Source organism: Danio aesculapii, chromosome 3, assembly GCF_903798145.1.
Source record: "Danio aesculapii chromosome 3, fDanAes4.1, whole genome shotgun sequence".
NCBI lineage: Eukaryota > Metazoa > Chordata > Actinopteri > Cypriniformes > Danionidae > Danio > Danio aesculapii.
In genome coordinates, this window is record NC_079437.1 from 60876306 (window position 1) to 60893805 (window position 17500).

Consider the following 17500-nt stretch of genomic DNA (forward strand, 5'->3'; position numbering starts at 1 on the left):
CTTCTCAAAAAAATGATAGCGGGGCCAACATAAACGGCTGGGCGGAGAGCTGATACATTAGCCATGTGCCCACTAGCATACAGTGCCAACACGAGATCTACATTACACAACACAACGCCAGCAGTCTGCCTCTCTGACCTTCAGTTTACTGCAGACTCCAAAACACGAGATATGATCTTCCTCTGATGCTGTTTGAAGTGTCCCAGAAAACAGACTCTGCGATTGTCTTTTCTTATGTAAGAGAGAAACAGCATCTTAAACAACAACAAAATATGTAGCGAGGAGCTTGATTTGGTTTCTGAGGAACTCATTTAAGGGGAGACTTTCAGCTCTCCTTCAGTCAAAGAGTGGAGTTTTACCAGTTTGAATGGTTTCAGCTGATCTCCACGTCTGGCAGGAACACTTAGCTTAGCATAAGTCATTGATTCGGATTAGACCGTTAGCATCTTGCTAATGGCTATGCATGATAATCCTCAGTAATATATTCATTAAATGCTAATTCATGTTATGCGAAGGTAAATGGTTTTTAATCCATTTATTCAATTTCCAGATCTGGCGGGAGCACTTTTAGCCTAGCATAAGTCATTGAATCGAATTAGACCGTTAGCATCTCGCTAATGGCTATTTATGATATTAACATTAATATATTAAATGCTAAATTCATGTTATGGTAAAGTGAATGGTTTTTAATCCATTTAGCCTATCTCCGGGTCTGGCGGGAGCACTTTTAGCTAAGCATAAGTTATTGAATCGGATTAGACCATTAGCATCTCGCTAATGGCTATTTATGATATTAGCAGTAATATATTAAATGCTAATTCATGTTATGGTAGAGTGAATGGTTTTTAATCCATTTAGCCTATCTCCGAGTCTGGCGGGAGCACTTTTAGCTTAGCATAAGTTATTGAATCGGATTAGACCATTAGCATCTCGCTAATGGCTATTTATGATATTAGCAGTAATATATTAAATGCTAATTCATGTTATGGTAGAGTGAATGGTTTTTAATCCATTTAGCCTATCTCCGAGTCTGGCGGGAACACTTTTAGCTTAGCATAAGTCATTGAATCGGATTAGACCGTTAGCATCTCGCTAATGGCTATTTATGATATTAGCAGTAATATATTAAATGCTAATTCATGTTATGGTAAAGTGAATGGTTTTTAATCCATTAGGCCTATCTCCAGGTCTGGCGGGAGCACTTTTAGCTTAGCATAAGTCATTGAATCGGATTAGACCATTAGCATCTCACTGATGGCTATTTATTATATTAGCAGTGATATATTAAATGCTAATTCATGTTATGGTAAGGTGAATGGTTTTTAATCCATTTCGCCTATCTCTAGGTATGGCAGGAACACTTTTAGCTTAGCTTAAGTCATTGAATCAGATTAGATTGTTAGCATCTCGCTAATGGCTATATATGATATTATTAGAAATAAATTAAATGCTAATTCATGTTATGGTAAAGTGAATGGTTTTTAATCCATTTAACCTATCTCCAGGTCTGGCGGGAACACTTTTAGCTTAGCATAAGTCATTGAATCGAATTAGACCATTAGCATCTCACTAATGGCTATTAATGATATTAGCAGTAATATATTAAATGCTAATTCATGTTATGGTAAAGTGAATGGTTTTTAATCCATTTAGCCTATCTACGGGTCTGGTGGGAGCACTTTTAGCTTAGCTTAAGTCATTGAATCAGATTAGATTGTTAGCATCTCGCTAATGGTTATTTATGATATTAGCAGTAATAAATTAAATGCTAATTCATGTTACGGTAAAGTGAATGGTTTTTAATCCATTTAACCTCTCTCCACATCTGGCGGGAACACTTTTAGCTTAGCATAAGTCATTAAATTGGATTAGACCGTTAGCATCTTGCTAATGGCTATATATGATATTAACAGTAATTTGTTAAATGCTAAATCATGTTATGGTAAAGTGAATAATTTTTATTACATTTAGCCTATCTCCGGGTCTGGCGGGAGCACTTTTAGCTAAGCATAAGTGATTGAATCATATTAGACCGTTAGCATCTTGCTAATGGCTAATATATATATATATATGATATTCTTTAGCAATGTATTTGTTATATGCTAATTCATGTTAAGTGAAGGTAAATGGTTTTTAATCCATTCAGCCGATCTCTGGGTCTGGAGGGAGCGCTATTATCTTATCTTAGCATAAGTCATTGAATCTGATTACACCGTTAGCATCTTGCTAATAGCTAGATATGATATTCATCAGTAATATATATATTAAATGCTAATTCATGTTATGTTGAGGTGAATGGTTTTTAACTCATGTAGCTGATCTCCGGGTCTGACAGGAGCACTTTTAACTTAGCTTAGCATTAATCATTGAATTGGATTACACAGTTAGCATCTCACTAATGACACTCTTTGGTAATAGATTTATTAAAGGCCAATTCCTGTAATGTTAAGGTGGATGGTTTTTAATCCATTCAGTTGATTTCTGGGTCTGGCGGAAGCACTTTTAGTTTAGCATAACTAATTGAATCAAATTAGACCGTTAGCATCTTGCTAATGGATATATATGATATTCTTTAGTAATATAGTTATTATATGCCAATTCATGTCATGTTAAGGTGGTTTTCAATCCAATTAAGAACTCTGGGTCTGGCAGAAGCACTTTTAGCTTAGCTTAGCATAGATAATTGAATCGGATTAGACCATTAGCATCTTGCTAATGGCTATAAATGATTTTCTGATAAAACAAATTATAAATATATATATATATATATATATAAATATTACAAATATATTTTGTAAAAATTATAAAATTAGATGCTAATGGTCTAATTCAATTCAATGACTTATGCTAAGCTAAGCTAAAAGTGCTCCCGGAGACCTGGAGATCAACTTAATGGATTTTTTTTATTATTATTAAACTTACCTGTTTAACTCTACAGGACCTGAAAAAATGTGGCAAAAAAACTCAAACAAACATATGTCAGAGTAATTGGTGGTTCATTCTGCTGTGGCGAACCCTGATAAAGCCAAAACTATGTGAGTTAGTTTAAAGGTAGCTGAAACAAACTTTTGAGGGAGGCCAAAGTGACTGAGCTTCAAAAACAAAAGCTTATTTTAGATTATTTACTTGTATATTTTGTTCTTTGATTTAGCTTGAAGAACACTGGGGTCTTTTCATGTCAAAAGATCAAAGGCGAATTTGTATTTTTCATGCTTTCAAAACTACTACATCCTTTTTTAACCATAAATTTCACTGCAATGTCCAAAAAAAAAGCATCAGAGGAGCCTTCCAGCCTTTATGACCATCCCTTCAACATAAGCCGACCATTACGTGCAGCCAGCACAACTGAGCTGTCCCGCTGTGTACATATCATCACAGAGAGTACAGAAAGCGTTGCCAGGTCTTCTCTGAATCCCCTGCTGACAGCCTGCAGTAATGGATTTAGATCAGAGGACTCACTTTAGATGTTTTCCAGCTCGACCCACGAGCTGCTAAAAACAATTTGGAATAAATGTACTGCGAGCTGAAGCTGTGATGGGTTACAAAAAGCAGCAAGACATCTCACTGGAAACACCCTGAACACAAAGACTCCATTATTAACACTGCTTTTAAAAACATATGAGCGACGTATTGGGAAAATGATGCCTGAATGATGAAAGCTTAGAGAATGGAGATAATGGATACTAGGTTTGGTGAATGATGCACTTATAATTGAAGACAAAATTATTATTTACAGCTATTAATTTGTGATGTTAAACTATTTATTTCCTATAATGAAGAAATAATGTTACAAGTTTTCCAAAAAAGATCAAACCTGACAGAACAGACCAAAAATGTGATACAATCTGATTGGCTTAAGCAGACAGTGGGCGGAGTCAAAACTTCAGAATTACTGGAGAAATAAATGTGTGTAACAGAGGCCAGCTAGTGCAGTGGTATGCAGGTAAACCAAACTCCTCTGACCTCAAAAGGTGCTCTAGCGACAGACGCTAGGGGCTTTGGTCATTAGCCTCCTTCGAGCAACTGACTCCCATGCAAAGAATCGTCGATTCAATCCCAGCTCAGACCGGGTTGGGTGTAGTAGGACCGATGGGTTACATGTGGGGGCTCGTCCGGGACATACCTGCCAACATTTGAATCTGAAAATCCCGTGAGGCGGGTGAAGGGGGGGGCTGAAAAGTGGGAATGTGTAGGTGCTGTGCAGAGAGTGGCATACTGGAAATTACGAAAAGTGTGTGCATGTGTGTGTGTAGGGGGGGGGGCGGGGGGATGGGGGGGGTGGGGAGGGGGGTTATGCTCCAGGTTTCAATAGGACATTACACCAATGTCAGCGCTCCAGGGGTGTTATATACTGTACCCAAAAGCTGAGGGGGGGGGGGTCGTAGGGGTTACATTCCAGGTGTTTTCCGCGAGACGGGAGATGGGTCTGAAATATGGGAGAACTACAGAATAAATAACATATGTTACAAGTTTTCCAAAATTGAACATACCAAGAATGTGCCTCAATCTGATTGGTTTAAGCATACAGTGGGCGGAGTCAAAATTACGCGTTTTCCAAAATTGATCAAATCTGATTGAATAGTCCAAGAATGTGCTAGAATCTGTCATCTGATTGGCTTAAGCAGAAGGTGGGCGGAGTCAAAATTCAAAATAAATCCAGAATTACTGAAGAAATCAATAAAATGAGCCACATAAAGGAAGTAAAAATCAGTAAGCACAAAACAACCCACCTTAGCAACTGCATAACAACACTAAAGGCCAAGCATCTTTCAGTGTGTAGTTTTTTCCAAAATAAATAAAATATACAGCATATATATTTTAGCAAGCCATGTATTTCTGCATCTCTGAGGTGGAAAATTAACTTCTGAGAAAGAAACTAATTAACTGCGAAATAAAAAGCCATACTAACTAAATTAGCCTCCAGACTAAAGTGCATTAGTCTATTAAAACCCAAACCTAACCACAAAGAGCACCATGCACACCAGAAAAACCTTTCAGTGGGGTCTTCTTATCAGGCGTTGTGCTGTTTGAGTCCACCAGTGTCTCTTTTTCCCTGCATAGTGACGTAAAACCTCATTTATATTTCTGCCTTCTGTGCCTGATTTAGATGGAGCCAGATCAGTCTCAACAATAATACATTTACACAATAAAATTCATAGATGCACAGCGCAAATCTCAAACTCAAAACACCATTCATGAATACAACACACAATTTGTGAATTCACAAGTGAAAATCTGAATTTTTTTGTATATTATCATTTGCTAATGGATGTTTCCCAGTGATGGGTTGCGGCTAGAAGGGCATCCGCTGCATAGGACGTGCTGGATAAGTTGGCGGTTCATTCCGCTGTGGCGACCCCAGATTAATAAAGGGACTAAGCTGAAAAGAAAATGAATGAATTGGTTTTGTGTATACTATAAATGAAAATGTAGAATTTACGAATTGGATTTGTGTATTTCTAAATTGTGTTTTGAACTTACGAATTGGGTTTGTGTATTTACGAATCGCGTTTTGAATTTACGATTTGAATTAGTATAATTTCTAATCGTGTTTTGATTTTATGAATTAGATGTGCATTTACGAATCGTGTTTTGAATTTACGAATTGGATTTGTGCGTTTACGAATCGTGTTTTGAATTTACGAATTGGATTTGTGCATTTACGAATTGTGTTTTGAATTCACGAATTGGATTTGTGTATTTGCGAATCTTTTTCTCAATTTAAAAATTGGATTTGTGTATTTTTGAATTGTGTTTTGAATTCACGAATTGGATTTGTGTATTTACGAATTGTGTTTTGAATTCACGAATTGGATTTGTGTATTTACGAATTGTGTTTTGAATTCACGAATTGGATTTGTGTATTTGCAAATCTTTTTCTCAATTTAAAAATTGGATTTGTGTATTTTTGAATTGTGTTTTGAATTCACGAATTGGATTTGTGCATTTACGAATCGTGTTTTGAATTCACGAATTGGATTTGTGCATTTACGAATTGTGTTTTGAATTTGCGAATTGGATTTGTGCATTTACGAATTGTGTTTTGAATTTACGAACTGGATTTGTGCATTTAAGAATTGTGTTTTGAATTCACGAATTGGATTTGTGCGTTTACGAATCGTGTTTTTAATTTACGAATTGGATTTGTGTATTTACGCATCATGTTTTGAATTTACGAACTGGATTAATAAATCAACATTGCGTATGCTTGCAATGTGGCTATTGCGAAGGTTTACATTACAATATCAGAGCTGAAACAATATATTGTACAGCCCTACTATATGTCATACAATTTATTACATCATACTACTAAAATGTCACTAAAAGTCACTTTGTTAAACTGCAAACTTGAATTTTTAACATCAAAAGTCGACAGAGCAGAGATCAAAATCCCATAATGCAATTCACAACCGCAAATATACAAAAAACATCACTAAATATGGAAACTGTTCATTAACAGATATTATTTACAGTTTAGAAACCAAAAACAATTGCAAAAAAAGGATAAAACAAGGAGCAGGTGGGCATAATCAACTACCCAATGAGTAACCATAGCAACAAACGAAGGACAGCTCAACAACCAAAAAATTGGTCTTGTTAAAAAAGGCAAAAATAAGATTATTTAGCTTGTTTTCAGTAAAAACTCACTTCATTCATTTTCTTCATTTTGCTCATTATTTCTGAAAACAAGACAATAAAGTTCTGCTTGTCTACAGAAAATGCTTCTTGATTTACAAATTTTGAGATACTTGGACTAGAAACATGATGAAAACTCTAAATGAGAAAAGTGTGTTTTGCAGTGCAATGGTTGCGTAAGGACGGTGAGTAATGGAGGAAATCTCCCACTCTCCAATCATCATCTCTTCAGCTCCTGACAGCCGCATTCAGACGCACATCTTCAAGACTGTGGCCAAGAATAAGAGCACAAATAAAAGACAACACTGCTGGAGGACGATGCTGACAGCACATGATAACGATGTGTTTGCTACCAAAATAAATCCAGATTTCTCAGCGTCATTCTGAACCTGCATTGCTTTCTTTTGACCGGGTTGATTATTCAGTGCTTTACCTGCTGTGCTGCACTAAATAATTACAGTCAGGATCATGTGGGAAAAATATGAGTACTTTAATGTACACATGAAGTCATTATTTAAAGTCCTAGAAAACTTTGTCTTAAGGTTAATTAATTTGTGCAATCATTTTAAAAGCTTTAACTCACTTTATAAAGTCAACTAATCGCTTTAAAAGCAGCAGGTTTACTCACTTTTATAAAGTAAAGTCAACTAATCGCTTTAAAGCAACAGGTTTACTCACTTTTATAAAGTAAAGTCAACTAATCGCTTTAAAAGCAACAGGTTTACTCACTTTTATAAAGTAAAGTCAACTAATCGCTTTAAAAGCAACAGGTTTACTCACTTTTATAAAGTAAAGTCAACTAATCGATTTAAAAGCAGCAGGTTTACTCACTTTTATAAAGTAAAGTCAACTAATCGCTTTAAAAGCAGCAGGTTTACTCACTTTTATAAAGTAAAGTCAACTAATCGCTTTAAAAGCAACAGGTTTACTCACTTTTATAAAGTAAAGTCAACTAATCGCTTTAAAAGCAACAGGTTTACTCACTTTTATAAAGTAAAGTCAACTAATCGCTTTAAAAGCAACAGGTTTACTCACTTTTATAAAGTAAAGTCAACTAATCGCTTTAAAAGCAACAGGTTTACTCGCTTTTATAAAGTAAAGTCAACTAATCGCTTTAAAAGCAACAGGTTTACTCACTTTTATAAACTCAATTAATCGCTTTAAAAGCAACAGGTTTACTCACTTTTTACAGTAAAAGTCAACTAATTACTCAACAACAACTTTACGCGTTACTTTAAGTTAGCTAATTGAATTTTACAGTGTATAAATATGCAAGAAATTAGTTCTCTGATAGATATCACAGAAAAAAAAAGTCTACAGGATAACTACTTGCTTCAATCCATAACCTGCTGATTGAATTGAAGCGTATCTAAATCTGAGGATCACGATTTATGCAGACGCATTACTGAAGACATCTGTAATTATGACATTTTGATAAAAGGTAAAAAAAATGCAGGCATGAATCTTCCACATTAAGATCAATAATGTGCATTTAGACAAAAGCTGATTAGTTTTCAGGTCATGCTGACTTAAAAAAGAAATGGTGTAAAATCACATACTAAAGCTTGAGCAGATGCTTTCAAACACACACACACACACACACACACACCATTTCACAAATCCTAAAGCTTCTTTATGCCCGTGATAAGTGAAGATTCTGTTCTGAGTCTCAGATGAAAGTCATTACTATCCATTATCAAGAGGACCTTGAGTTTACAGCAGAAAAAACATCCAATTAAAGCGAAGAAAGTGTGTTTGCTTTCATCCGTGAAGCTTCAGATGGTCACGGCTCAGTAAAGATGCAGCAGTATGCATTTCATAACTGAGGAATAATCACTTCTGCAACACTAGAAATACCACAATCCATTTTTAATACGCAAATATTCAATAAAATCCCACAAAACACTATATAATTATGATTTTTTTTCCATCAACAGCATGTAAAATGACTTCACAAGCATGAATTATTCATGTAAAATGCATAAATATAATATGAGATATTTGAATCTGTTACTAATTGTTGTTTAATTTATTGTTAACCGCTTTAAACCTCTACCAGAGTCGACATTTTCCAGCATTTTATGCGCTAGCTCTTGATGCTAACCTCAAACCAGACTCCACATGGCATGTCTCAAACACAACTTTATGCATTTTCCTCATATTAATGTTTTTAGAAAATGAATTGACTGAAATATCACAGTAAAATATCAAATAAAACGCGTCCATCACTTCAAATCAATCCAAACAATGTGCAACTTACATTTTTCTAGGGAATCTAAAGCAAGACTTGCATAACCTCAATGAAGAAGCTCTTTCATTTTATCACCTCAGTCCTGCAGTTATTGTTCTGGCATCCCACCACAGCTTATTATCTATAATTAATGCAGTCTGGAGGGCGACTGTGAGGTCTTCATCACTACAGAAAGCTCAAACTCAAGACTCTTACAGGATTAAAGTCTGTCCTTATCAAGAAAAAAGCAACACAGGCTCATTGGAAACATGTGAAACCACAAAACATCCTTCGACATGCGTTTGACTGCATTTCTTGGTAAAATGAACACTAGGGGGCAGTATGACGACAGAAACCTTTATTCATTTTCACACTAGTGATATTTACAGTGACCTACTATTGACGAATTAAGGATTATTTTTTACAGTTCTTTGCACAACATCAAATAAACACCACAAAACAACTTAATGTTGTCTATAATTTGTAATCCAAGACATTTGCGTCACCTATCTGTTTCCATATAGACAACTTTTCTGGTGTGGTTTCTGTGGTGGCTTTGTATGGTGTTGCGCTTCATGCTTTGGTTCGAGTCTGATGAAGCACGCTTCCACAAAAGAGATAAAAGTACTGTGAAATCAAGGTAAATCTATATGGTCGCAGAACACTTATCTTATACATTTGCTTTTGAAAACACTAATGGTTGGGTTTGGCTCAGTGGTTCATAAGCTAATCTGTACGACTAAGACTTGCCTTCTCCAAAAAAAGCGTACAAAAAAGAGGTGTATCTGAAATTACAATAAAATGTACCCTCAGTAACACATTTAAGACTCGCAAAAATTGTAAAAAATGCCCTCTAGTGGATTAGTCATCTGATACGTACAAAAAAAATACCCTAAATAATGTATTTCTGATTGCCAAAAAATGTAGATATCACCCTCTAGTGGATTTGTCATCTGAAACATACATCAACATATTTCAGATTCGCAAAAAACGTAGACAGCGCCCTCTAGTGGATTTGTCATCTGAAACATACATCAACATATTTCAGATTCGCAAAAAACGTAGACAGCGCCCTCTAGTGGATTTGTAATCTGAAACATGCTACAAAGCGTTCCCTAAGAAACGCATTTCAGATTCGCAAAAATGTGAACAGCACCCGTCATCCGAAATGTGCAACACAACGTACCCCAAGTAACATATTTCAGATTTGCCAAAATTTCTGACAGCACCCACTTGTGGTTTTATCATCTATAACGTGCAACAAAATGTACTACAAGTAACTCATTTCAGATTCGCAAAAATGTAGACAGCGCCCTCTAGTGGATCTGTCATCTAAAATGTGAAACGAAACATACTCAATTTATTTCAGATTCGCCAAAAATGTAGACAGCGCCCTCTAGTGGATCTGTCATCTAAAATGTGCAACAAAACATACTCTATTTCAGATTCGCCAAAAATGTAGAGCGCCCTCTAGTTTACTAGTGTTCTGATACGTGCTGCAAAACGTACCCTAAGTAACATATTTCAGATTTGCCAAAATTTCTGACAGCACCCTCTTGTGGATTTATCATATATAACGTGCAACAAAATGTACCACAAGTAACGTATTTCAGTAGACAGCACCCTCTAGTGCATTTGTCATCTAAAATGTACAACACAACATACCTCAAGTAACACATTTCAGATTCGCAAAAATGTGTCATCTGAAAGGTGTAACGAAACGTACCCCAAGTAACGTATTTCAGAATCACAAAATGTAGACAACACCCTCTAGTGGATCTGTCATCTAAAATCTGCAACAAAACATACCCTTAATAATGCATTTCAGATTCGCCAAAAATGTAGACAGCGCCTTCTAGTCGATTTAATCATTTGATACATGCTAAAAAACTTCCCAAAAATTTGGACAGCACCCTCTTGTGGATTTATCATCTATAACGTGCAACAAAATGTACCACATGTAACGTATTTCAGATTCGCCAAAAATGTAGAGCGCCCTCTAGTTAACTAGTGTTCTGATACGTGCTACAAAACGTACCCTAAGTAACATATTTCAGATTTGCCTTTTGACAGCACCCTCTTGTGGATTTATCATCTATAATGTGCAATAAAATGTACCACAAGTAATGCATTTCAGTAGACAGCACCCTCTAGTGCATTTGTCATCTAAAATGTACAACACAACATACCTCAAGTAACACATTTCAGATTCGCAAAAATGTGTCATCTGAAAGGTGCAACGTAAGGTACCCCAAGTAACGTATTTCAGAATTTCGTATTTCACCCCTTCAAAAATGTAAACACCACCCTCTAGTGGATCTGTCATCTAAAATCTGCAACAAAACATACCCTTAGTAATGGATTTCAGATTCGCCAAAAATGTAGAGAGCGCCTTCTAGTCGATTTAATCATTTGATACGTGCTACAAAACGTACTTTAAGTAACATATTTCACAATTGCCAAAAATTTTGCCAAAAATGTGCAACAAAATGTACCACAAGTAATGTATTTCAGATTCGCAAAAGTGTAAACAGCGCCCTCTAGTGGATCTGTCATCTAAAATGTGCAACAAAACACACCCTTAATAAAAATTTTCAGATTCGCCAAAAACGTAGATAGCGCCTTCTAGTAGATTTGTAAACTGAAACTTGCGACAAAACATACCCTAAGTAACATTTCTGATTTGCAAAAATGTGTCAACTGAAATGTGCATTGAAACGTACTCTACGGAATGTATCTCAGATTCGACAAAAACGTAGACAGCTCCCTCTAATGGATCTGTCATCTGAAATGTACAACACAACGCACCTTAAGTAACGCATTTCAAATTCGCAAAAATGTAAAATGCGCCCTCTAGAGGATTTATCATCTGAAACATACAATAACAACGTACACTAGGTAACATATTCCAGATTCGCTAAAATGTAAACAGCGCCCTCTAGTGGATCTGTCATCTAAAATGTGCAACAAAACATACCCTTAATAATAATTTTCAGATTCGCCAAAAACATAGATAGCACCTTCTAGTAGATTTGTAAACTGAAACTTGCGACAGAACATACCCTAAGTAACATTTCTGATTTGCAAAAATGTGTCAACTGAAACGTACTCTTTGGAATGTATCTCAGATTCGACAAAAACGTAGACAGCTCCCTCTAATGGATCTGTCATCTGAAACGTACAACATAACGCACCTTAAGTAACGCATTTCAAATTCGCAAAAATGTAAAATGCGCCCTCTAGAGGATTTATCATCTGAAAACATACAGTAAACATGTACCCTAAGTAACATATTCCAGATTCGCTAAAATGTAGACAGCGCCCTCTAGTGGATTTGACAAAATGTACAGCAAAACACACCCTAATAATGTATTTCATGACTGCAAACAAAGTAGACAGCTCCATCTAGTAAATTTGTCGTCTGGAAACTACAACAAAACGTACTCCAAATACGCATTTCAGATTCGCAAAAAATGTCAACAGCACCCTCTAGTGGATTAGTCGTCTGAAACGCGAATTAAAATGTACCCGGAGCAACATATTTTACATATCACAAAAATGCAGGCTGAGGCATGAGCCTGTGTTGAATGAGAGCCAGAGTCGCACTCGTTTCCAAGAGCCAAGAAAATGTCCTTGATGGCAGTCGACATGAGGCAGTAAAACACTCATTTGAAGACATCTGGGATGCCGTGACCTGTAATCGCTCCATCAGCTCAGTAACCCCTCAGGAGACCTTAAATTGATCAAACAGATTTTAACTAACAGCCTCTGTCGTCGCTAGGTAAGCCAATCATCCATAACGCTCGCAGATGGCTTTCGCTCTTATTAAAACACACAAACACATCGTAAACGCGCTAATTGTTTTATAATACCTCTCCGCCAGGGAAATAAACACCTAAAATCTGTTTAGCGGAATAAAAACAGAACACCACAGTAATTTAGGCTTTACCTTACTCTGTTTATAGTCAGCTATTAAAGCACGGGGGGATATTAATGATGATGCATTTTAATACGCAACATCCTCCAACAGAAAACACACATCTGCCGTGTCAGTCTTTTAGCAGATGGGCTGCAAGAGCACAAAGCGCGCGTGTGTGTGTGTGTGTGTGTGACAGCAGCCTCTTTGGTGCTGTGCTTAAGCAGCTCTGATAGATCTGCTCCAATCCATTCCATCCAATCAGAGAGCCACATTCAGACAGTCGATCTGACATGCAGATTTATGCGCATACGCTTCTGCTACTACATCCGTAGCACAGTAGTGGGAACTGACAGTGGCTTTATATCAGTGCTCAATGTTACATGCATAGAGATGTTGCTAGGTTTGCTAGTAATGATGACATTATGATATGCATACTTCATGCACATTGAATTTAATTATTATAGTAACACACTTTTCATTCACGTGGTGAAAAAATAATTTAGATACGTGCATATCTGTGTGTGTGTGTGTGTGTGTGTGTGTGTGTGTGTGTGTGATATATGAATAAATTGATCCACAAATAACTACAGAAAAAACTAAGAGATGACTTAGTTCCTCTTTTGTCAATGTTTATTATAGATGCATGGCATAAAGTCATTACTGATGGCATTTCCTTGCGAATTTTGAATATAATTCATGAATAAAATGTAATTTAGAGCTCTTTTTTTTGCCTAAAATAACACACGTGTTAAATAACCTCTCTTTTACCGTAAGTTTGCTATGAGTGAATGATGCACAAAAGAAAGACCGGCCTCTTGCTCACTATTTCAGTAGGAAGTACACCAACATACTGAAATAAAAGTCTCAGCAACTTCCGGTTCACGCAGACTTGTCTTTAGATTATTAAAAATAAAATAAGGTTTATCCAGGAGACAACGCTAGAATCAAGCATATCTAATAAACTTTGTCTGGTGCACTTGCATAAATGCCCTCAAACTACCAGACACAGACTAAGCTCACTGTAAACTTAATTTCACTTGAGCTTTCAGCCATTAATGTGCTCTTTTGTTATTGATTGATAGTCCAGACTGATTTAAAACACAAGTCATTATTATTACTGGTCATCATTGTGCTGTTATGCCTTGTACACAGTATTAGGGATCCAAAAATAAACCTTCGAATGACTTGAATTGACTCTGCAGTATAAAACAAGCATCAAGTCAATCTTTCAATTGCACTGCTTAAAGGGACAGTACACATAAAAACATAGCATTTACCTCACACTCAAGTGGTTGTAAACTTTTAAGAGTTTCTTTCTTCTGCTGACCACAAAACAAGATATGCTGGAAATAAAAAACAGCCATTGACATCCATAGTAGGAATAAAAATAGTATTTAGTGCTGCATGATATTGGAAATAAATCGCATATTTTATTATAACCAATAATAACTTGACTTCCAGTTGATCATTTGCCATCAGAAGTGGCTTTTATGAAAGGTAAAAGCCTCTAGATTATGCTTATTTTACCATAATAAAATCTGATCATGTCTTGATTATTAATGATTTGATTAGGACAGTAAGGTCTGACTCTGCTTAGACTAAAGTCTGCTCACTGAACCTTCAATAATGTCCAGTATAGAATATGTGCTCATGCTGCAGTGGAAACAGAATGAATATTGTGTCTGACTCCATCATAAGCTTGGAGGACTGCATCCACACATCTCTGACATGACTCAAATCACTGATTAATAAAGTCATCTGGAATGGTGAAGAAAGCCTTCTTGCAGGACTCCCAGAGTTCATCAAGAGTCTTTGTGTTCATCTTCAACGCCTCCTCCATCTTACCCCAGACATGCTCAATAATGTTTACTTCTGGTGACTGGGCTGGCCAATTCTGGAGCAATACAAATACAATTTCACCAGATAAACGATAGGTCGATATATTATTTTTTATAAATATATATTTTAATAAATATTTATAATACACAAACTACAGATTTAAATAAACACAATGCAGCAAGGATTCAAGTGAAATAAACAGTGCTTTATGGAAGAGTATTCAAGTAGATAAATTAAATAATTCATAACACTGCGTGGTCTTCATCCTATAAATAATCCAATAAAATTAATCTTTATTAAAAGTTACAAACGGTACAATTTCATGTGCTCTTACACTCTCTTAAAATGCTTTAAAACACATGCAAATGACAAACTTTCACACTGTGGTTCAATTCTGCAGTGGCTCCACAAATCCTGTGTACTTTTGACTTGTGGTTCCAGGTATAATAAAGTAGAAACTGGTGCTGCAGCTCTCAAATATTTTCATGATCGATTACAATCTGCTGCTGTAATCAATTAATCGGATAAGCTTTTGTGCAATTTCGTTGAAGATATTGTGACTGAAATGCGACAGAATGTAATTAATTCTGTCAGAATTTCATCAAAATACTTCCAACTTTAATTATATTTTGCAATTAGATGGCAAATAGATGAAATTATTTGATATGTATACATTTCCACCTGTCCTGATATAATTCAACCAATCCACCTTTTGTACAGTATATATACTAGACAAAAGGTGTGGTGGTGCAGTGGGTAGCACGATTGCCTCACAGCAAGAAGATCGCTGGTTCGAGCATCGGCTGGGTCAGTTGCCATTTCTGTGTGGAGTTTGCATGTTCTCCCCGTGGTGGTGTGGGTTTCCTCCGGGTGCTCCGGTTTCCCCAGCAGTCCAAACACATGCGCTTTTGAGGAATTGGGTAAGCTAAAATGTCAGTAGTGTATGAGTGTGTGTGTGAATGAGAGTGTATGGGTGGTTCCCAGTGTTGGGTTGTGGCTGGAAGGGCATCCGCTGCGTAAAACATGTGGTTGATAAGTTGGCGGTTCATTCCGCTGTGGCGACCCCTGATTAATAAAGAGACTAAGCCGAAAAGACAATGAATTAATGAACGTGCATATATATATATATATATATATATATATATATATATATAGGCCTGTCGCCAGGAGGGGGTTCGAGTGGTTTGAAAGGCCCACCCCCCATAAACAGAGTCCAGAATTTGACCCCTAAACGAGCACATTGGTCTCATTTTTGACTGCTATGCCATCATAAACAGTGAATATCACCAATAAAAGGCTCTAAGACAAATTTCATTTTAATTATTCAAATGTACAAACTCAGACTGAGGAAAGGTGAATGAGCTGGCCAGACTGCTATTTGCCTATAGGCTACAGTTTTATTTTAACCCTTTAACAAGCTTCGTAACCACCTGTTCGACCTTTTATCCATAGGCTATCATTATTATTTTCATTGCTTATTACTATTTATCAGAGTTGTGTCAGTATATTACTCAATGCAAGCATGGGCCAAACTATTTTTTTTTCAAGGAGTGCACCTTAAAGGGTTATATATATATTTTTTATTTATTTTATATATATATATATATATTTTTTTTTTTATAATTTTTTTTTATGATGGATGATAATAAATTTGTATTTAAAAAAGTATTTTTTTCATATTTCTTTATTCATTTTTTATAATGCTAATTTCATAACTATATTTATAAAACTGGATTAACCTACAGTTCAAGTGCGAATTTGTACAGTATGGTAAGCACTTTGACAACATTTTTAATATTTCAATATTTTTAGTACATCAAAAAGTGTGGTTATGATCACCATCAGACAAGCTGAACCAGCAAAGATTAGTGCTAAAAATCTCACTACAATGCATAATTAAATAGAAAATGAGGTGAATAACTGCAAAAAGGTCCACTTAAAAAAAAACCCACACCTTTCAATAGATTGGCAATGGGCCTGAGATATATATATATTATATACACACACACACACACACATATACATACATACATACATACATATATATATATATATATATATATATATATATATATATATATATATATATATATACACACATATACATACACACATATACATACATACATACATACATATACACACACATCTTCGATCTGACTATTGCGGATAGACACATTGTGATATCGATATCGAAACCATATATTGTACAGCTCTGATGGTATCACTAGGGTAATACTCATCTTCATTTGTGTTCAAAAGAAGAAAAAAAAAACACTTGAAAATGAATAAATGACAGAATCTTCACTTGTGGGTGAACTATTTCTTCAAAAGAGACACTTGCAACCCTAAACCACTTATACATAGCATAAAATACTGATCATCAAGCAACTGTAAGGAACAGTTCATCAACACCATCTTAGTTCGCAATTAAAAAGCACATCGAAACAACATCAAGCCACACTTAAAGGTACAGTTCACCTAATAAAATGTATTCTGTCATCATTTACTTGTTTCAAAACCTTTGAGTTTCACAAAAGAAGATATTTTGAATAATGTTGGAAACTGGTAACCATTGCCTTCCATTGTAGGAAATTCAAATACAGTGGAATAAGTCGACGGTTTCCAACATTCTTCAAAATATCTTCGTTTGTGTTTAAGGGAAGAAAGAAACACTTAAGGATGAGTAAATAATGAGTAGATATTTTTTTTTAGGGTGAACTATCCCTTTAATAAACACTGGAGGAAAGAGTGGAAAGTTCCACAGCACCACCAAGTGGATTTACACACGGCCTTTTACACTAAATCTCCAAAAAAACAGTAAGGAAAAGTTACACAAACTATGACATAACATAAATTCAACCAAACACTCAGAG

General features: G+C 35.7%; 1 protein-coding gene across 1 annotated transcript in view; it reads right to left on the reverse strand.

Annotated features, from left to right (window-relative positions):
- Positions 1-17500, reverse strand: part of pitpnc1a (phosphatidylinositol transfer protein cytoplasmic 1a) — a 132947-nt gene that overhangs the window by 114152 nt on the left and 1295 nt on the right. The gene's annotated exons all lie outside the window — the stretch shown is intronic.